The sequence below is a fragment of the Phalangium opilio genome, unplaced genomic scaffold, assembly GCF_054372755.1.
Source record: "Phalangium opilio isolate 3A_F unplaced genomic scaffold, DU_Popi_V2 ptg000082l_1, whole genome shotgun sequence".
Lineage (NCBI taxonomy): Eukaryota > Metazoa > Arthropoda > Arachnida > Opiliones > Phalangiidae > Phalangium > Phalangium opilio.
In genome coordinates, this window is record NW_028324189.1 from 18,334,253 (window position 1) to 18,358,283 (window position 24,031).

Sequence of the window (24,031 nt, forward strand, 5' to 3'; positions counted from 1 at the left end):
GTTTCACCCAATGCTAACCGGTATTTAATGGTTTCTAACAACAACACCATGCACTAGTCATTCGTGTACACCACATACGCCACACGTCCACACGTGAGACATGAGAAACGTCTAGCCTCCTAATGGCAGAGCTTCCACCAAAGGTTCACGCAATTGCGCATTTCTTATCTCTTAGTGTGAATCAATCACCTTATATACCCAAAATTTACAAAAGTTCTGATATAGGTGTTTCCTAGAAGTATAACTTTATAGATAGCTGTGTTTAAAATTATTTTAGGAATTAAATTTCTTAAACCTACGTAATTATAATTAACGTAAAATACTGACAATTAAAATAATTCATAGCACTTATATCTATTTAATTATTTAAGATAAACTTCTTTCTTTGGAATGACAAAAAAGAGAGTTTATATAGAACGAGTAATGAAGATTGCATCTGAATCGAGACACAACTCGCATATCAAAGTTAATATAAAGCGAGTAGGATGATAAGATCTCTTCCAAAAGGATAACATTTTCTTTTTGCAGAATACTAAATGGAAATATTTTAAATATTTTTCGGCATTACGATTCTTTTAGTAGTTGGGTAGCTATAAAGCTTTGTTTCATCTTAGACACACAGATACGTCCAGTGTAATACCTCTCCGTGACGTCATCGTCACTCGGAGAGATAAAAACCTGTGTCAAGGGGAAATTCAAGTGATAATTTTATGAATTACTCTAATTCCAAGAAATTCCAGCATATTGAACTCTTCGAGAATTATTTTCCCATGATTGAAAAATCAAAATAAGTATAAATTCCTTCAAATATTAGAATAAACTAGTCCTAAGAAATGTAAAATAATTTAGATTTTTAAAATCTTTGGTTTATTTTTAGGAAGCTTCACTGTGCAGGTAGAATTAGTAGATTATTTCCTTCTAAGCTCATATCAATAACCTTTCACTTAAAAAGACACCATATCAGCTTAAAATGTGTAAAGTAAAGCCCAAAGGTGTTTATTCGCACCATTCGAACAGATTTATATTAAAAACACTATTTCCGTTTAAAAAACAATTTAATAAGGGTCAATTAACACCTAAAGGTGTGTCTACGTACCAGTGAATCACAATTTCCTTAAAAAATACCTTAAAAGAGTCAACTAGCACCTTTTTACGAAGAAAACACCATTTCAGTTAAAACAACACTCCAAAAAGAGTGTATAAACACCTCAAGGTATTTCCGAACACCCATGAAACACCTTTTTTTCTAACAGTGTATATAGCTAACCAATGAAGTCCTGGACTCGATGAAGGTTCCGTATTTAGACAAAAGCAATATTTAGCTTGCTTTGGCGGTAATGGTTTTTGATCGAAAGCAAATACACCGAGGAAAAAAGGTCTTGTTACAGGTTCACACGTTAAAATTTCGATTATTTCCACCGTATTCATTATCCCGATGGGTTATAAATCACGGTACGATCTTTAGAAATAATAATTTCAGATTCGAACTCGGCGTACACTATTACAGTTACGTTATGGACTAGCGGAGATTTGAACTTCATAGATATTCTTAGGCTTCCCTGTTTGTTTCTTGACAAATGTTCAGCGCCCGCTTGTTCTTCCGGTGTAAGATCGAACACGTACAGAGCGTTACCGGCTGTTCTTTAATAACTGGGGCAACTAGAAAATTATGAAGCCAATATACTAACGTTGATAATAGTATGGACTGTGTTCAGATCTATGCAACATAGTACTAACAATAGTATTTGGACATAACGTTAACAAAGTTAATTTTGTCTGTTTTTCATCGAATAAAATGAAAATGTGGGGAATATTTTTTGATAATTCGAGGCAAAATGTAATTCTGTAGCTAGTAAAGACAATTTTAACTCAATATTACGATAATTTTGGTTAATTATAGCATTTCAAAATGAATTTGATCCTAACTTAGCTAGACCAAAATGGATATATATACTAAGCCAAATCATCTCCACGGTACCGAGCTCAGTATCCTAAGCTTGGAGTAGGTAAATCCTGCTGCCTCGAAATCGAGGCTCTAACGGTCTGGAGTGGACCGAAAGTTAAATACACACTTAAATTATGCCTACATTTAAGATTAATGGAATAGTCAGATTTCATTACATGGCCTCTTTTATTTCAGGGTTATTAGGGTCACACACATTTTTAACACATTTAAGAGAGTGAAAAAAACGGCATCGCCACAATTACTCGCATAGGTGCAAGTCCAAATCCCTGGTTTGAACACCCCCTCGACAATTACTTCTTTGGGATTCGATGGTCTGAATGTTAGCCCATCCCAACTATCAATTGTCCGTCAACTTTACAGCCTCGATGGTACTTCATTTTGCCAATTTTTTTATCTAATTGATGATTGAACATTTTGCGCTAATGTACAATAAATTATCTATGGTGCGCCTTTTCCAAAATATTGATGTTTAAGTTCATTGACTTCCCAAATAATATGCCTTTCCCGCGAATTCCCTTGCCCCTGTAAAATAGACTTTCCCGCGAATCCCCTTGCCCTGTAAAGTAGACTTTCCCGCGAATCACCTTGCCCTTGTTCTCGCGAACCATTGTTGCTCCCTGTTATAAAAGGGATCCATTTGTAGTAATGGAGAGAAAATAAATATTCATTCATTCCTGTAAAGTAGACTTTCCCGTAAATCACCTTGCCCCTGTAAAGTAGACTTTCCCGCAAATCACCTTGCCCCTGTAAAGTAGACTTTCCCGCAAATCACCTTGCCCCTGTAAAGTAGACTTTCCCTCAAAAAACATCCGCAAGGGATCGCACAGGTCCGCAATGATGTTTCGTAACATCACGAAAGAACATCACCTAGGTTAGGTTAGGTTAGGTTAGGTTAGGTTAGGTTAGGTTAGGTTAGGTTGGGTTGGGTTGGGTTGGGTTGGGTTGGGTTGGGTTGGGTTGGGTTAGATAGGCAGTGTATTTAACTTTCGGTCCACTCCAGACCGTTAAGCCTCGATTTCGAGGCAGCAGGATTTACCTGCTCCAAGCTTAGGATACTGAGCTCGGTGCCGTGGAGATGATTTGGCTTAGTATATATATCCATTTTGGTCTAGCTAAGTTACGATCAAAATCATTTTGAAATGCAAAAATTAACCAAAATTATCGTAATATTGAGTTAAAATTGCCTTTACTGGCTACAGAATTACACTCTGCCTCGAATTATCAAAAAATATTCCCCATATTTTAATTTTATTCGATGGAAAACAGACAAAATTAACTTTGTTAACGTTATGTCCAAATACTATTGTTAGAACTATGTTGCATGGATCTGAACACAGTCCATACTATTATCTACGTAACCATTTTAGCTGCATAATTTTCTAGTTGCCCCAGTTACTAAAGAAACCCCGCGTTACCCTCTTTAAATTCTTCGAAGGTAATACAGTTTCCTTTATTACTTTTGAACAAATCCAGGGCCGTATAGTTTGAGAGGTACTCTCTGGAATACTCGTTAACGGCATAGTGGGGTGTAAACGGAGGATTGGGATATGTTTGATTTCCAATTGTTAGTGCCAAGTAGCTTAAATTAAAATGATTGAATTCAAAGCTATTCAAATCTAGGGCTCCATTAAAGGCCGTTGTTCTAACTAAGCCGATAACCACGCGTGATGGTTGTCTTTCCATAAAGACATTTTCTCGTATAATGTCAGTGGAACCGCTACTGATGGAAAAGTATTTTAACACTTCTGTTAATTGGATAAATTACATTGTGCTTTTCGTGTACCATCGCCTGAGCTAACATAATCTCATTATTTATTTTAATCTTTTTTATAAATAATGTAACATTGTCAATTTTAATTTTAAATTTAGGATTAAGTGCTGCTGTAGATATAATTGCAAATTCATTAACTGACTTTATGAAGCGAAACCGTACATCAATATTATTAATGAGAAATCGACTCATTCGACATACATCCAAATGTAAATCACCCAACATATCAATGCGTTTCGATAGGGCAGCCCGATCTCTTCGTTTCAGCATTCCATTCTTGTCGTTGTTTGACGCGGGTAAAAACATTTTACTAGCGTCCACAGGGTCATCTTTGTAATACATTTTTGAAGAAAGATAAGGCTTTTTGGCACTTGTACCATAGTTTAAATGTGTTTCAAAAAATGCCAAATATGGGTAGGCATTCGTTGGTGTATTAACTTGCGTATCTCCAAAAAATACGTCAACTTGACTAAATAAAGATGCGTGTAATAAATTTGTAGGACCAACGTCCTTGTCTTGGGAAGTTATAGAAGATCCATCCTCCTTAACTAGTTTGACTCGAACTTGCAATAAGGTTTTAGACAAATCCATAAAGACGTCATTAGATCCAGGGATAAAAAATTCAATTGGTCCATCATCAGAAAGCGAAGCCAAAGCTTTATACATAGCATAATCACTATTTTCTATGTTGTAATTTGTTGGTGGCTCCGCGAACAAATCCAGTTCAGACATCATTCCTTCAACCATTGTTATTTTTAATCGAGAAAATCGGTTTTCGTTCTTTTTCTCTTTTTTGATCGCTTTTTAGGCTTCAGCTTTCTGCGAAGTCCTTGGCCCGTTTGTTGTTGAGCCAAGTGTTGGCTAGCCTTTTGTAGTAAATTTGATCCTGCTTCGCTCAAATTTGATTTCAATGATTCTCTTAGGTTTCTTCCTGCTACGAGATCCCCTGCTATTCTCGACCCCGTTCTGAGAGCTTCCCTACCTAACGCTTTACCTGCTGGTCGAAATATCGGTGTAATATATCTAATTAAACTTTTGAAGATGCTTCCGAGTCCGTTTCCTCTTTGAAATACAGGCCCCCGGAAGTGATTAAGACCATTTACGATTTGGCTTAAGTAGTAGTTTAGATATATGTTACTTCGTGACATGCTTGAGAATGAAATGAAGTTTTATGACGGACTTGTTTAATTTAAACATAATATTTTCTCCGAAATCTGTCCTCATATCAATTTCGATCATTTCAAATGATGGACATCTTAAAGGGTAATAATCAATGTTTTGAAACCTATGTACAGCTAAGCTAGAAGATTTATCATTTATTATTGGTATAACCCTCAGAAGAGGGGCATAAACGTCACCAACCACTTGTGGTAGAATTAAATTTGTATAAATATACAAACTAGCCGTACCCTTGTCTATATCGGCAACACTTTTTCCAGTTTCATCCATAAGGGGTCTATCCATTTGGTCCATATGAAACCCTAATAGTCTGCCTAGACCAGACTGATTTTTGTTAAAACACAAATAATAGTTATTTTCACATTTTACGTTTACTTTTCCGTCGGGATTAAGCTTAATTACAAAATTACTACTGTGTTCTCGAGGAATTGCGTGGCGCATTGCTTCAATAACATTTTCAATATGGTTATACTGGCCGGGTTGAATTTGCAGAGTAATTTCCCTTGGATTCGTTGGGCCTTTTCTTTTTCTTATATGGAAAAAATTATTGGAACTATTTAGTTCTAAAGGATCGTCTTTCTTTCTTTTAATCAGTTCTTCGGGAAAAGTGTATCTCTCTTTGATCCAATCCATGAAGGGTAAGCCTAAGATTATCCCCATTTCTTCCGGTATTTGAACTTCATATCCATTTTTAGCTCTCAGAGCGCAAAAAGCCTTCTCATTGTCATCACTGTAGGTGATAAACATATAAAACGACCGTCGTATTTCGGGGGGTATGGCATTATTAATAGATTTAATTAAACTCTTATAAACATCGTATTCGTCTCCACGCAAGTTTCCCGCGACAAGTTGTATCTTATACTGGTCCCAGCTGTTTTCAGTATAGTCATGTACTCCAGCATTGAAATATAAATACTCGCCGGATACATTATCCCAGGCCTGGGGTAAAAATGCTTCGGCAAGCCCCACATGCCAATTACCAACTAAGTTTAAAGGAGCTGGTAACTGAACTTTAAAATGAGATTGCGTGTTATCCGGAAAGACATTCATAGAAGCCGAACTTACGAGTGTAACATAAAATGAATCGTTCGACATGGTTAACTAGATTAAAATGAACATTTATTTATTTGCCAATAGACATATATCAGTAGACTACTTTTTGAAGTTCGCATTCGTAAAAGGCACCTCTTATTTCTTCGTCGTTGTAATCTTTAACTACGTAACAAACTGGATTTCTGTAAAGAACTTTTGATACGGTAAATATTTCCCTCGTCCAATAGCCTTTATAACCCTTTTCGAAAAGAGGTTTACTCTTTGACAGTCTGACAAAATCACCAATCTTTAACTTTGGGGGTTTAGCAGGTTTTTGATTGCCATACAAACGCTGCCATACTAAATGTTCATTTTCGATATTAACATCTTTTGGAGCGAAACCAATACTTGAATGCGTACTAGAGTTATAGGCCTTCATGATGATAAGGAAAAAGCGCAATTGCGAAAACCTTTGGTGGCCGATCCCACCTTAGGGAAGCTAGACGTTTCTCGTAACCCTAGTTGATCGCTGCGTATATCCTAAAACCAAACGATTATAATGGAGTAGAAGCCAATGATACAGATTGGTGTCTATGTGTAATAGACGGAAGACCAGTGAATGGTGGTGTTAGAAGCCAGTAGAGGGCTGCAAACTGAAAAAAGTCATTCCCAAAGCCTGCCAACTCCAATGGTAAAATTTTCACAAACGCCACTGCCACCCTAACGCCATTGTTATATTTTCAACTCCTCTCTAACGCCACACTAAAGTTCTTTTCATTTTTGAATCCCTGCCAAAGCCAATTGTGAAGTTTCACACGAATTCCAATCCCTGCCAAAACCAATTGACAGATTTAAAAATCATTCCAATCCCTACCAAAGCCAATTGATAAATTCAATAATATTTCCAATCCCTGCCGAAGCCAATGTGAAATTTGACAATTTTTCCAATCCCTGCCAAAGCCAATGAGATATGCAACAAGTTTTCTAATCCTTGACAAAGCTAATGAGAGCTCCAACAAACTTTCCTTATCCAAACACAAAAGCATTTAACCTAACAAATTTTCATTTATATTTACCCCAACGTTTCCCAGCCGGCCGTGTGGTATATTATGAACTTATATATTATGAACGTTTTCCAACGTTGTCCCACTGCATGTTTTCAACTATTTTTATTATAAACTGGAAAATTGTTTATAATTGTAGTTTCCCTTTTTAGCCATATCGTAGTTTACGATAGGCTCTTAGTTTGACCCGAGCCGTCGTAGTAGTAGTAGTAGTAGTAGTAGTAGTAGTGGCCGGGGTTGTCGCTTCGTTATCGTCAGATTTTAGCTTAAAAGGAACTTTATATTACCACAACTAACTCATAGGGGTTACTGGGCTCGGTTAGAGATTTAATTTTAATTAAAATTTTTTTCAGGTCAGATCCGGAAATCGAACCCGAGTGCTGGCATAGTAGACAAACATTCTACCACTCAACCATAGAGACTTGATAAAAAACCCGAGTTTTTTATCATTTATTTTTATCTCTAAAATGTCGGGGTGATGTGGAGTGGGGTATCTCTTAATCTGTGGGGTCGGATACTTTTGAATTTTTATCTGTGGGGTCGAAAACTTATGAATTTGTATGTTTGGGGTTTTTATATTCATTTCATTTTTATGTATGTGCTAATTAAATAGATAACGATTTTCCCCGACTGTTTAGAGTAGGGAATCGAGGGGCTATTCACTCTGATTTTATGCACGGTAAATCATTTAAGCATTGAAAATGATAGCGCTATTCACTCATTAGGGTTCGGTATAGAGGGGTTATCCACTCATTAGGGTAGGGTGTAGAGGGGCTATTCACTCGTACGATATGGCTACTATTACGAGCCCTTGGGCCGTCCTGTTAAGTTTAATCTAAGGCGACGGAAAAATTTATGACTCGTGAACGCGAACCTAAAAAGAACAAATAGTTTTAGTTTCGTTTTCTCTCGCAAAGCAATTAATTTGTGTGATTCTTTTGCGGAGGAAGGGCGCCGCGACCGTCACGTGTCGTCTGTGTGGGGTTGAACTTCATGCATCCCGCTTGCGCGAAAACAACCGCGTGGGAAATTCAAAGAGGAAAAATTGACTAATATCACTAATGCCACCCAACTCCGAATGAATAAAATAAGGACGGCTCTCAATGCCATAAACTCCATTTGGATACTATAAATGCCAACGCCAGCCGAAGCCACTTGAATCCAACAATAATCCAGTCCCGACCGACTTCCGTATAAGTTTTTGAAATATTTCCACTCCCTCCCGACTCCGTTCCATTTCAGAGATAATATTCCCAAAGCCACCCAAAGCCAAATTATTTATTTTACCCAACTCCAACTCCGACCAAAAATGAGGGAGTCCCTTGGCTTTCTAAGGAGTTGGAGTTTTCCCAAAGCCTTTGCAGTCCTCTACTGCGAACGCGGTCACGTGGGTGTAACAACGGACAGACAGACAGACACACAGACACACAAACAGACACGGCCGTTACAGAACCTCTCCTGGACTACGTCAAACGGAGAGGTTAAAAGTGGTCGAAGTCGCGAAACTTGTAAATATTATGGCGAAATGGACGAACTATGGGGTAATAGGTATGTTTAAAAATATTTCATATGGAACTTGTGGATACCTGCAGTCATGGGGTTGACTTTAGTATATTTTGTAAATTATTTCAGACCAGCTGCGCAACCACCACTTATAATAGACTCGGGTGTTGGTGAGGATTGGCTAACAGAGGAAGAGTCCATCACATCGTGTAGTAGTAAGCTATATTCAATTACCTAAATCATCCGATCATACAGTAGACCACGATAAATTTTCTTGCTGTAAATTAATGAAGTATGTTTTGACTAGGTGTTTTAGAGACGTCTATTGTACCACCCACTGAAGAAACTACGGATACGGACACAACAGGTACAGATGTTACATGTACTGAGACTACAGGCAGGAAGGCCACAAGTGCAGATGATACGGGTACAGAAAGTACCACCCCATCTACTTCAGCTGGTGCTACGAATGCTGTTAATATACGCCGATGTAGTTAAGTACACCTTTTGGAACTAGGTGTGGACTTCATAATAAAATAATATTTTCAGGTTTATCTCGGAAAAGGAAGTTTAATAAAAATGAAGAACTTTGTTCATTAAAGAGTGAATTTCAGCGTGTCTCTGGGGAGCAAATGCGCCTATGTTTGAAACAACAACAAAACTTCGAAAGAGAGTTATTTCAAAAAATGCAAGAGCAAGATATGGAGAGGGAAAGAAAACAACAGGAGCACGAATTGAAAGTGTTGGAGCTTCATCTCAAGAAATAACTTGTAAAAATTTAAATAAACAATGATTGGCTTGAAATTACTGTAGAATTTATTTCGGGTATATTTGAATTAGGAATTTTCCGTTGAAATTATGCACAGTTAATATTAAGGTTCGGTTAGAAACTTCTTTTGTCTGTAGAAATAACGCACAAGGGCATTTCAGATATATATTTCTTGACGGGTATTCCGCAAATGTTAATGGGTATCTTGGTGGCTGCTCAAAATGCTGTTCAGTGTCATTTAAATTCAACCTTTCGCGGTGAAATACTTCTTTTTCAGTTTCACAGAAATTATGTATACTACAACATGCTGATATTACAGGCAACAAATTGTCCAGTTGCAAATCATTCCTTTTTAACAGACACCGCCACCGACCTTTGAGTCGACCAAAGGAGTTCTCAACCTGCATTCTAGCATGGCTCAATCTGAAAATACGCATTTAAGGTATATTATCTACTGAATCATAGAAATTTCTAAAGGAATGGCTAACCGATAGTTAAAGTAGTGCTGTTCACTTGTCAATCGCCCTGTTATAGAAAAACCCTTCATTAATATAGATGGGTACTATCATATCATTTGATAGTTTTACCACTTGATACGATAGAAAAAAAATCTGCCCCAATCAAAGTATCAATTTTGATAGTTATTTTCGAGAAAAATTTGAATTATAATGATCGATTGAGTTTGATAGCTTAGAAAGTGCACTCGAAGTTGATATGATTCATTGATTCGTTGAAATCTTCTAGAGAAAAATATCGATTCTCAACGTGATCTGGCTTCTAACCCCATCTTTTAGAAATCATAAAAAATGATAGGCATTATTCCTTGAGAAATATATTGATTTTTTGAGTGATTTTATTTGGCGACATCTGTTTTCTGATTTCATTTTAAAAAAATTATGAGCTAATCTTTGATAGGCAATTTTGATAGTTATGAAAATTTCTGGAAAGATAAGTCGTTTTTTGAATGATATCGAAGTTTTTAATATATTTGAACGTTAGCAAGTGTTATTCTATAAGAAGATTCTGTACTTGGTGGTCGTTATAACCCTCTCAAACAAATCAATAAAAATAAAATAAACGATGGTTCAACAGTTCAAACTGTGAAGACGGAGCTTCTTGTATATAGAAGCTCTGTGCTGTCACTGATGTGAACGACTACTCGAGGAGGAAGAACGATTTTACGAAATCATCCAAACGTAGAAGTAGATAAATTAAAGTGTAGATTTTCTGATTTTTATTACCCACAGTTTTTAATTGAAATTTTTGCCTTTAATTATTATTAGTTAACCGTTTATAGTAGATGGTTTAGATTAAATCAAGGGCAAATAATTTGAAAAAGTTTGGATAGTAGCTTTCGAACTATAGACAGTTAAAAGTCAAACTTGAGAAATGAGATTATCGAAATTATATGAATATATGAAAATATTAGAAATTCTACAAAATCAGGAAATATCAGGAATCGATTAAACAGAGTAAAATTAGGTAGAGACCAAATCAGTTTGATCGAAAACAATCAAATTTAAAGTCCGGAAATTAAATAATCGATTAATTTAGTCGTTTCTAAAGATTTCAATTTGACTTGATAGGCAAAAAATCTAACAATGAGAGCCAATCTAATATATTGAAGGAAGATTTGATAGTTTCACCATCTATGATTTGTTGAGAGGGAAAAAATCTATCTAACAAATAATGTCAGTCTAAAATAAAGCTAGAAGAATTGATAGTTTCGCCAAAAATGATAGTTTGAGCGGAAAAATATCGATCTAACCAGCAGTGTCAGTCTAAAATATAGTCAGAAGAGTTGATAGTTCCGCCATCTATGATAGTTTGAGAGGAAAAAAATCTATCTAAGAAGGAGTTCCACTCTAAAATATAGCCAGAAGAATTGATAGTTTCGCCATCTATGATAGTTTGATAGGAAAAAATCTATCTAAGGAGGAGTGCCCAACTCTGTAATCATTAACCATGTTTTAAGAGGGTATGCGGGATCTCCAATAATGAAAAGTGGTATTTCAATACCTTCAATAATCTTGGTTCTCTAGATAGATTTTGGAAAATATAGATATTGTATTTCTCAGCAGTTGCTTAAATTTTAGCTGTATAGGACTATTCAGGCTATTAAAACCTGCGGAAAAAGAGTTCCAGCTTGAGCTCATTTAAATAAAGAAGAGTTAGCAAGTACTCTAGCATCATGGACACTACCAGGCCATCCAATATTTATATCTAAAAATCTACAAAATATAATTTTCGTTTATATATCTATAGTTTAAAATACAGGATTATTACATTTTACCTCCCACTGTGATCAACTACTGCTCGCATTATAACAGAATGCCACCCTTTACGATTGTAATAATCTTTTGGGAAGTTTTCTGGTGCAATAATAAGAATATGGGTTCCATCGATTGCCCCACAACATTGTGGAAACCCTAATTCATTAGCAAAACCATCAATAACGTCGCTTAAATTTTGTTCTTGAGGAAATGTAACTGAACAATTTTTCTTAATCCCTCTTGTGACCTATGAACCAAAAACCTTAACATTTACACAATAAAATATTGGGAAATTATTGCAAGAACAGTTAATTTATCTCATGAAACGCAAGCTGTACTCCTTGCAACACTGAAAAGATTCCCTATGGTTCGAAATTCGCCAGGTGTGGCTAATTTATACAGAGTCAACACGACATTTCTTTCAACAGTCAGTGCATTTCTCATTATGGTATTTCTTTTTTTTAATTGTTCTCTCAATAAATGACACAACTTTTTAAAAGATTGCATTCTCATACGGAAATCTTGTTGGAATTCAATTTCCGTGTACGTACTCAATACGCGATCTTCCCAGAAATCGACATGCAGTCGTGGCCTAGACCAAACTGACCTAAGCTTACGCTCGTTACTTCTCATAATTAAACTTATCATAAATAAGAATAAGTTCTTCGTCTTTTCTACTTCATTTAAAAATAGTACGAACCGTAAATGATTCCTTCGTTTTATCGCGCATAACATACGTTTTATCCGAAGACCGTTATTTTTCTCTCTTCTTTCTTTCATCATACTGAAAAGAAGCAAAATAGCTTCGAGTTGATGTTGATCCGCCATCATGAAGCACTCGGTGCCTGTGGAACTTTAAACTTATACTAGGCGCGCATGCGTGAAAACTCAAAATGCTCCGAACTCGATGTCGTGTAAACAAGTAGCTATCAAATCGGTTTGAAAACGGTTTCGGGAGAACCGTATTCGAAACGGTTTCAGCTTTCGTGTAAACGCGGCTATAAATTACCATGTTAAAAATGTTGAAGATAATTTTCCAAATTCCTCAATATATGGGGTTAAAAACAAATGTTGCTTCAAACAACTGCTAGACTTTAAAGTCTTTCAATCTTTCCTTCCTGACTGCATGCACGATTTATTCGAGGGTATTGTACCAAAATTCCTCCGCGTTTTAATAGTTAAACTAATTAGGGACGAATCTCTCACTCAAAAAACTATCAAACGAAAGAATTCTTAATTTCAAATACGGGCCAATAACCAAATCAAAAATTCCGAGTACCATCTCGGACAGCGTTAATCAAGGGCAATCGAATATTAGTGGCTCAGCTTCCCAAAAGCACTGCTTGTTTCAGTTATTTCCGTTAGTGTTTGGGGATTTAGTTAGTGAATGAAACGAGACAAGGAAGTGTATATTACTTTTAAGCGAGATAATTGAAATTATTTGTTCCCCCTTAGTAGAAAAAACTTGGCTTCCATATCTTAAGATAATTATAGATGATTTCCTAGCATTAGCGGTAGAACAAGAATTAGATATTTTCATTCACAAGTTACACTATCTGATCCACTATCCACGGCTATTGGCCGAATTTGGACCTCTTATTAAATTGTGGTGTATGAGATATGAAGCAAAGCACCAATATTTTAAAGAAATTCTTAAACGGTGCCGAAAATTCATTAACGTCCCAAGAACAGCTGCTAAACGTCACCAATTTCTGCAGTGTTATGAATTAAGTGGACTTAACGGTCTAATACCAGATTCAATAGATGACGACAAATCAGTTTTAATAAAGAACTCAGTGTTACCAAAAAGCCTTTTGGAAAAGGTAAAATTACACATGCAAGCTAATTATACATCGAAAATTGTTGAGACCCTTTATCAATCGCCAACGCTTCAACTTAACGGAGTTAAATACCAAAAAGAAACAGTTGTAGTCATGGATCTATTGCACAGTGGTAACCTGTGTCAAAAATTTAAATCAAATGTTAATGCTAAAGCCTCAGATGTTTCCTATTTCACTTTAAATCGTAATTAAAATACATCAAAAGTGAATACATTAAAATTTTAGGGTAAATGCAATTAAGTTAATATTTTATTAAAGCTTGTATTATAAACTAAATCAACACTAGTATAATTAATTAGAAATTAACCCAAAACACAATTTTACTCTGTTTGCTTTTCTCATATCTGGTTGATTTTAAAAAAGGAAACTAAAGTGTAAAAGCCAAGGGCACGCAGTGTTCCTATTCGGTGATCGGACGAGAACCGGTGTTTTCAGCGAGATATGGCCGTTACCGATTTGACTAGTTAATTATTCGAACTTAAAACCAATTAGACAAATTACATTTCCTGCATGTTCTTGAAAAATAACAAAAATAAACTCTGTTTGCTTTTCTCATTTCTGGTTGATTATAAAAAAGGAAACTAAAGTCTAAAAGCCAACGGCACGCAGTGTTCCTAAGTGGTCTCCCTCCCAAGTACTGACTGTGCTCGCCGCTGCTTAACTTCGGTGATCGGACGAGAACCGGTGTTTTCAGCGTGATATGGCCGTTGCCGATTGGATTACTTAATTATTCGAATTTAAAACCAATTAGACAAATTACATTTCCTGCATGTTCTTAAAAAATAGCAAAAAGAAACTCCATTTGCTTTTCTCATATCTGGTTGATTTTAGAAAGGGAAACTAAAGTCTAAACGCCAACGGCACGCAGTGTTCCTAAGTGGTCTCCCTCCCAAGTACTGACTGTGCTCGCCGCTGCTTAACTTCGGTGATCGGACGAGAACCGGTGTTTTCAGCGTGATATGGCCATTGCCGAGTGGATTACTTAATTATTCGAATTTAAAACCAATTAGACAAATTACATTTCCTGCATGATCTTAAAAAATAACAAAAAGAAAGTCTGTTTGCTTTTCTCATATCTGGTTGATTTTAAAGAAGGAAAGTAAAGTGTAAAAGCCAACGGCCCTCCCAAGTACTGACTGCGCTCGACGCTGCTTAACTTCGGTTATCGGACGAGAACCGGTGTTTTCAGCGTGATATGGCCGTTGCCGAGTGTACTAGTTAATTATTCGAACTTAAAACCAATTAGACAAATTACCCTTCTCCATGTTTTTAAACAAGTTGGGAAAACCAAAATATTATCTCTCCGAGTCAAGAGGTCTACTGCTACAAAGTTATTTACCTATACAGGGTGTTTGTGAAAGGTCTATCAATAATGAAAGGGCGTATTTATTGGGCCATTTTGAGTCGAAAATGTTCTATGACATTTTGCCGTCCGAGCCACTGTTTTCAAGTTATGATTGGAGTAATTTACGGATGACCCCTTAAATTTAATTAAGAAATTGAAAGACAGCGCTAATTTAATGAAGGGGTCATCCCTAAAATATTCAAATCATAACTCGAAAACCGTGGCTCGGACGGCAAAATGTCATAGAACATTTTCGACTCAAAATGGCCCAATAAATACGCTCTTTCATTATTGATGGACTTTTCACAAACACCCTGTATATGGAATTATTTCTCTATTTTGAAGTAAAAATTTACGAAATATTGAAGCAGTATTCCAAGCATAGCGAATATACAGTAAAGCAGACGACATTTTACATCCAATAAGGATAAACCTTGGACACATGGAAATCAGTCAATGGCAAAAAGAACAGGAAATGAAGTCTACGCTTCAGCTGTTTACCCAATATTCTGATAGCTACATTCACAACTGGTTTGCAGTGTAAACACTTTCGTCTCGTCTCACCTCAACAATATTCTTACTTCTTAGTTTGCCAACATGAGTGTTAACGTTAAATAACACTAAAGCTCAATTGTAGGTAGTCAATGCGCACCATACAGAGAATAAAAACTCTGTAGCTACTACCCGTTTACCACTAGCCCTTTTACTATTCTAATTGCCACCATGATCTTTTCTTCTATTATAAAATCTTAACCTGGCTATTTATGAGTGTATTTAACTTTCGGCTCACTCTGAACCGTTGATGTCTCTCCATTTCAGACACGAAAATCAAAACCCAAAGTTTACTTCACCTCAGGCCTCAATTATTTAGTCTTCGTTTCACTAAGCCTATTGCGGATATTACTTGATACACCCGAAGGAGTCTAGGTCTTAGCTTTGTTCATGAAATCATTAAATAAAGGATTATTCTATATACAGATGTAGTATAGCTAAGGTAATATATAAACAGCCATTTCAAATAACAATATTAAAAAAAATATTTGGAATATCAAAATGAAACGGAGCTTTATAGCTACAAAAGTACTAAATGCAACATAATTACGAAAAATATTTCCACATATTCATTTTACATTATGGAAAAAGGGAATATTAAGGTTCTGTAGGATTTCTTTACACATCAAAACAAACCGAAATTCTAACGCAGCGCACTAGTGTAACAACGGACGGACAAACACAGACAAACACATAGAATGCTGTTTTACCCTTTCCGTATTAATTTTGAGTTGAGAGACATGATTATCTTAAATACTAAAATAAATATAATTATTATAATAAATTTTCTTCGTTAGTTATTCACCTTATTCAGCGTTACATCCTTTTTAAAAAGAACAATTAAACATTCTTGAGAGACTTGAATAATATTGACGTTTGAATTGAAGGATACGACTGTTGTTTCGCCTTACTCAAATAGGTAGTATATAAGGGTTTCGAATCGCAGGTATGGATAAGAACAGCGCAATTGCGTGAACCTTTGGTGGAAGCCCCGCCATTGGGGGGCCAGACGTTTCTCGTAACCGTGGCCGATCGCCGCGTATTTCTTAACCTTAAGTATGATGATGGAGTAGAAGCCAGGTGTACAGACAGGTGTCCATGTGGGATGGACAAAATCAAAGACCAGAAGATGGTGGTGTTAAAAGCCAGGTGTACTGACTGGTGTCCATGCGGGATGGACAAAATCAAAGAAAAGAAGAAGGTGGTGTTAGAAGCCAGTTGTACAGACTGGTGTCCATGTGGGATTGGCAATGATCAGAAGATGGTGGTGATTAGAAGCTAGTGTGTACAGACTGGTGTCCATGTGGGATGGACAAAGACCAGAGGCTGGTGGTGTTAGACAGGCAATGGAGTGGAATACAATTTCCGGGAAATGCGGTCCGGAAATTGAGAACACGTTTGCTCCGATTTGCAAACTGCGAACGCGGTCACGTGGGTATAACAACAGACAGACACACACACAGACAGACAATGGTAGTAGGATTTGACTGGGTGAAGAAGAACGAGCTGACGATTTCGTATACCAAACCAGACGAGCTACGGATAATCCCTAAGAAATTACCTAAGTCCTGCGTCATAGACATACCACATGAATCCCTGTACGAAGACGACACTGCACCTCTAGGCGAGGCTAACAATTCCCACGAGGATTCCGACCGCCATACTAAACCAAGTTACTAGAAGAGTTTAAAGGCCCTTGCCAAGTCATTAGACGCGTAAACAACCTGACGTACCAGGTTCAGGACCCTCCTTCCACTCGTACCAGAAAGACCCACCGAATTTTTACAGTGAACGTGTGTCACATGAAGCCTTTTCACTTCCGAGACACTCATGACCTAGACGAATACGATGACAATTTATCCAACCTGGATAGTGGTTCTTATCACGATTATGATAAAGAGGGGTACTCCGACTCAGATACCCAGATCAGCGAAGATGACGCGAACTTTCCAACTCAAAAACCGAAGGCGAACTCGCAATTACTACTTCAGAACTCCAACCGAGTCTTCGACGTAGTTTAAGAAATACAAAAGCACCAGAACGATATGGAATTCACGTTTAACCTAACTAGTACAATGTATATTTATGTTTTAATTAGTTTTCTAGTCCCCTCGTTTTGAATTTTGCTCGTTTTTCTTTTTGTCCTTGTTATTATTATTTTTGAGTGGTGAATTGTTTAGAACTAGCATTGTTAGAAAAGTTACGCGAGAAATTAACTCCCACTGAATTATCTTTCCAAATGTAATTTAATCCAGTAATTTCCTTTGGATTCTCATAATAATATTTATAAATTCATGTTGCTGTCGCGAAGTTTAAGTACCATTGATAAAAAGACAATTTCAATAGCCTCCAACCTAAGGACGTTAATGAGCCTTTATTTAGCACGAGTGTTCGTTTAAAGGTAGAAGTGTACCTAAGCTGTTAATATGAATGTATTTCAAAATATAATATCACAAATGTTTCCTTTCAGTGTTTCTTTTATTCGTAAAAAGTTAACAGTTATTTAGAGGTATTGTTCAAAATGTCCTCTCTTGTGCTATTACACTTTACATTCTAACTTTAAAAGTACATGCCTATTGCTCTTGGATTGAAGACTATTGAAATCGTTTAAACAAGATGGGCAGGCTGATATGTCTTACTCCACCTTTTTGGCAATATTCTTGTTTTTAGAAATTAAAGTTTGGGACAAGCTCCGAAACAGAATGTTTTAGACCCCGTGTTCTTTTGACACTTTTTACTCACTCTGACCCATGGTTATCAGAAACACCCTGTTTAGGAAAAACAACGTCATTATTTATCACATTCATCTGAGCTCGAGAGTTGGGTGTTTAATTCAAACAGATAAGACATCAATCAACGGAAGGAATAATATTAAGGATTACTATTCATTGCATCTTCGTTCTGTTATTTCTTCTCGACTTTGATATCAAGTTAGTAAACCTTATTGTGTATAATTTTCTTTTCATCGACAAATTTGTAGAAATCTATAATGTATACACTTATTTGTAACAGAAACAAATTGGGAAAACCTGAAATAGCTTAGAGACAGAAATTCATGATTGTTTGCGAATTTCTGCCTGCATTATTGATTTTTATCAGACTTTACTTTTAAACTTAAACTAGCCCTACCTTCATTTTGCGGAAGCCACCTGCGTCGCTAAAATCAATTTCAAGGGAGAAAAACCAACTTTTCAACATTACTGTACTTGTGAAAATCGACTTGTATTTACTGTGAAACGTTGCCTGAGTTTCAACAGGAATTTTCACTCTCTTATATTTCCCTTAGGTGAAACGAAATGGAAAACTCTCATTACGTGCTCTAAATGTTAATCAATATTTTTAATTTAATAGCAACCCTTGCAAAGCGAAGTTGGTTACTAAGATATCTTGATTAAAGGGGTATGAAGTGATCAAGAAAAAGGTAATACAATATTTACCCTTTCGAATATGTGTTAGACAAGGGTTATCAGTTAATAAAACCTCGGAAAATATAATCTTAATAATGAGTTTGATAACTTTCACCAATGCCATTAAAAGTGCTGACACTATCGTGTCTCTAGTGTTGTTTGGATGGATAGCTCATGCGATTTTACTATACCCAACTTTCGAGAAAGTCTAATTTAGTGTCATATCATCAATATGAAAGTGCGATATCAACTCTCATGAGAACTACATTACCTTAAACGGCTTAGGGAATTCGCTAGCTCTCATTACTGAGAGCACCGCATCCCCCACCACCGAGTAGGCTAAGTTATCTTTCAACCATTGCCCAGTGAACGAATCCTCACAGGAGTGTACCAGGGTCCCGGCCGTCAGGCTAAAATTCGTAAGGCGCGGTAGAGGGCTCCCCGATGGTATCCCATCCAGGGCCCCTAGAATCGCCTTCTGGATTGGGCCCACGTCTTCCTCCGTGATGGCCGCCTTCGGATAGCCTTTTTTAACAATGACCATCTTTTCTGAGCTGGCGGCGTCTCTATACTTAGCCTTCCTCGCCGCCACCTGCGAGATACTGGGCGAGGGAGTCGAGTTCTCCGTTCTTGGCCTCTTCAATTGGGTGTCACGTGCCGCTGCACCCCCAGCGGGGGTGGAGACCGTTTCAGACAACGATATGGCATTTTGTCGAGCAATCTGTCGTTTGAGACGACGACGCACGGTACGTTTTGAAGCCTTATCGGTCACCACGAGTATCGCTGGATACAGGCCCTAGAGTAGTGGTATCAGTGAGGGTTCTGCCCTGAGCAGACCCATGCACCGTAGGTTTGGTAGATTTAGAGTTAGTTTTGTTTATAGAATCCATAAGAATCCCATGAGTAAGGGGGCAAGTAAAAGATCGCCACCCGGTAGTCCCCCGCCCGGATGGAAGGCTAGATACAACGGGGTGTCGCCTGGTGCCCCGAGGCGATCGTTAGCGATACCGCAGTTTTACTTCCCCAGTACCAAGCAACCCTTGGCACGATGCCTCAACACCTGGGCTTGAGAAGGACAAGTATCCGCTTTTCCCACACAAGGTACACTCTAAGAAACAGTGGTGTGATTCAACACCTTTTTAACTGTTATTGATGGTGCTAAATTCAACACCATTTCTAGTGTGGGTTTACACCCTGAAGGGTGTTAAATCACACCCCTATGCCCTATATTGAAAAAAGAGATTGTGAAATTATGAGTGTTATAAAACTCCTTTTAAAGCGTTATTATACACCATTTTAGGCGCTAACATACACTCTTAAAAGCGCTTATGTACACTCTTTAAAAAGTATACACTCTTAAAAGCGCTCATGTACACTCTTTAAAGAGTATGCACTCTTAATAGAGTTGATATACACTCTTAAAAGAGTTAATATACACTCTCAAAAGAGTTAATATACACTTTTAAATGAGTTAATATACACTCTTAAATGAGTTGATATACACTCTTAAATGAGTTTATATACACTCTCAAATGAGTTAATATACAATCTAAAGAGAGTTAATATACACTATTAAATAAGTTAATATACACTATAAAAAGAGTTAATATACGCACTTGAAAGAGTTAATATACGCCCTTAAATGAGTTAAAATACGCCCTTAAATGAGTTAATATACACTTTTGAAAGAGTTATTATACACTTTTGAAAGAGTTATTATACACTTTTGAAAGAGTTATTATACACTTTTGAAAGAGTTATTATACACTTTTGAAAGAGTTATTATACACTTTTGAAAGAGTTATTATACACTTTTGAAAGAGTTATTATACACTTTTGAAAGAGTTATTATACACTTTTGAAAGAGTTATTATACACTTTTGAAAGAGTTATTATACACTTTTGAAAGAGTTATTATACACTTTTGAAAGAGTTATTATACACTTTTGAAAGAGTTATTATACACTTTTGAAAGAGTTATTATACACTTTTGAAAGAGTTATTATACACTTTTGAAAGAGTTATTATACACTTTTGAAAGAGTTTTTTTACACTTTTGAAAGAGTTAATATACGCCCTGAAAAGAGTCACTATACGCTATTGAATGAGTCACTATACGCTCTTAAAAGTGTCACTATACACTCTTAAAATACGTTATAAACACCCCTTAATCAATAAACTACACCCTGTAAACACTGTATAAAATTCTTTTTTGCGAAATTTTACACCCTTCAAGGTAAATTGACGCATTCAATAAGATGTTTGAATGCGTCAATTTACCTTAAGTGTCTTGACGAAAAAAAAGTTAATAGAAACACAATTTTAAATTTTAAATTACTTTTTCTGTGTAAATTTAGCAGATTTCCCCCTATCCACAGGACCTAACGCTTTAATTTGTTTTCTTTCAATGCGTTTCAATTTATATACAAGAAATTAAAAAAAAATTATTTGACTTTTCCACATTTTAACAGCTTGTCAATAGTAGATTTTACAATTTTACATGGCTTCTTATTACTTAAGTAAAAAAAAAAGTGTTCGAAAAAGGTTATCGTTTTTTTAAAACATGGATTGTATGTACAGTGAAAAATCCAATAGCTGCAAACATAGCTGATTAAAGCTGTAATTAAATCGGTGCATTCAATCACAATTACACCATCGACGTGAATTTTAAACGTTTTTGAACCAATAATACTTTGCTCATCATAAACAATGACTGACGGGGATTAGCTTGATGTTCTTTAAGAATAAAAAAACAAATTCTTAGACACGTAGTCCAGGAGAGGTTATGTAACGGCCGTGTGTGTGTCTGTCTGTTCGTTGTTACACCCACGTGACCGTGTTCGCAGTTTCCGTATCGGAGCAAACGTGTTCCCAATTTCCGGACCGCATTGACAGTTCACAGAAATTTGGAAAATTGTATTACTCCTCGTTGGCTACTCTATACTAGATTTCTCACACCACCATGTTTGGTCTTCGTCCATCCCACAAGAACACCAGTCTGGTACTTATCTGGCTTCCAACACCATCATCTTCTGTTCTTTGTCAATGCCACATTGACACCAGTCTGTACTTACCCTGGCTTCTAACACCACCATCCACTGGTCTTCCGTCTATTCCACATAGAGAGCAATCTGTATCATTGGCTTCTACTCCATTATCATCGTTTGGTTTTAGGATATAAGCGGCGATCTGCTAGGGTTAAGAGAAACGTCTAGCCTCCCTAAGGTGGCATCGGCCACCAAATATTTTCGCAATTGCGTTTTTTCCTTACTATTATAAGGGAAACGATTTTTCTAAAGCAATCTCAGCACCAAAAAAATATTTTTTTGATACAAAATAAATGTTTTATATTCTTATTAAGAATAAAACAAGAGGATAAAAATGGTCTGTCCTCTCGTAATTTTTTAAGCTTTTATCATGATTACTCTATACAACAGTAACAAGGAGTATAAACAAGGAGCGCAATATTATCCATATTTTCATTTCATATACAGAGAAAAGAAATTATTATGTTTCTGAGAGCAGCTTTCCATTTTGGTTGTTGTTTTGAAAAATATAACGCAATGCACGGGCCTTGATAGATATGGGAGGCAATGAAGGAAATATATCGCATGCACGGGCCTTGGTAGATATAGGAGGCAATGATAATCTCTCTCTTTGCACGAGAGGTTTATTTTTAATATTTAAATAAATATAATTATTTTTAATTATTTTAATGTTCAATAATTAACATTAATTATAGTTAAATCGTTTAAAATAAAGTTTTACCTATAATCTTCTCAAACTTTGCTAATATTGACGTTTAAATTGAAGCGTACCCCTCTTACCCGATTCTTTTAAAATTTTGGTATATATATGGAAATCGTTTCCCTTATAATAGTAAGGAAAAAGCGCAATTGCGAAAACCTTTGGTGGCCGATCCCACCTTAGGGAGGCTAGACGTTTCTCGTAACCCTAGCTGAAACAAAACAATGATAATGGAGGAGAAGCCAATGATACAGATTGGTGTCTATGTGGAAAAGACGGAAGACCAGTGGATGGTGGTGTTAGAAGCCAGTGTAAGTACAGACTGATGTCAATGTGGGATTGACAAAGAACAGAAGACGGTGGTGTTGGAAGCCAGAAAAGTACCAGACTGGTGTTCATGTGGGATGGACGAAAACACAACTAGGTGGTGTGAGAACTCAAGTATAGAGTAGCCAACGGAGAGAAATCCAAATTTCTGTGAACTGTCAATGCGGTCTGGAAATTGGGAACACGTTTGCACCGATTCGGAAACTGCGAACGCGGTCACGTGGGTGTAACAACAGACAGACAGACAGACACGGCCGTTACAGAACTTCTCCTGGACTACGTCACACGGAGAGGTAAAAAGCGATAGATGCAAATTTAGGTTGTTTAAGGGGGTAGTGATAGTCATCTTGACACGGAGAGGTAATACGTTGGGTTTCCCAACTTTTCGTACTTGTTACAATAGTGCGCCGCGTTAGCAGTTCGCCTTGTGTTCATGCGTAAAGAAATCCTAAGGAACCTTAATATTCCCTTTCTCCATAATATAAAGTGAATGTATGGAAATATTTTTCGTAAATACGATGCCTTTAGTAGTTTTGTAGCTTTAAAGCTCTGTTTCATTTTGATATTCCAAGGCTATTTTTTATTATTATTATTTGAAATGGCTGTTTATATATTACTTTAACTATACTACACCTGTATATAGAATAATCCTTGCTTTAATGATTGCAAGAAGAAAGTTAAGGCCTAGAATCTTTCGGGTAAATCAAGTATTATAAATAAATAAGTAAATAATTGAAACCTGATGTGAAGAAAACTATGGGTTTTGATTTTCGTGTCTGTAATGAAGGGACATTAACGGTTTAGAGTGAGCCAAAAGTTAAATACACGTTTAAATAATCAGGTTTAGATGTTATAATAGAAGAAAGCGTCACGGTGGCAATTTGATCAGCGAAAGGGCTAAACTGATGTGATTGCTTCAGTTCAGTTTCAGTTTGCACATCTCCAAACTGATCAGTTTTTAGTTCGGTTCGGTTTATTTCTTAAACTGAACTGATAAAAACTGAACTGAAGAGATAGTTAAGTACTCTTTCGATCTATCGCGACTCGCGAGAAACGATATCAATACGTTCCCGCAAACATTAGTAGAACAATAAAAAACTGGCATCGTTTTGTATTGCATGCTGTGTGATACTTTGGGGGATGTGTCGCGTAAAGTTACCTTATTCGTGTCGCCAAGAACGAATTCAGGATACCATAAGAACGTGGAATGGTAACATTGTCCCCTGGTACCATGAAGTCATACTTCTTCCGAAAA

General features: G+C 36.6%; 1 long non-coding RNA gene and 2 pseudogenes across 1 annotated transcript in view; 1 reads left to right on the forward strand and 2 right to left on the reverse strand.

Annotated features, from left to right (window-relative positions):
• Nucleotides 1-24,031, forward strand: part of LOC149653534 (uncharacterized) — a 399,454-nt gene that overhangs the window by 38,712 nt on the left and 336,711 nt on the right. The gene's annotated exons all lie outside the window — the stretch shown is intronic.
• LOC149653535 (5S ribosomal RNA) lies at nucleotides 13,992-14,110 on the reverse strand (annotated as a pseudogene).
• On the reverse strand, nucleotides 14,251-14,369 carry LOC149653536 (5S ribosomal RNA; annotated as a pseudogene).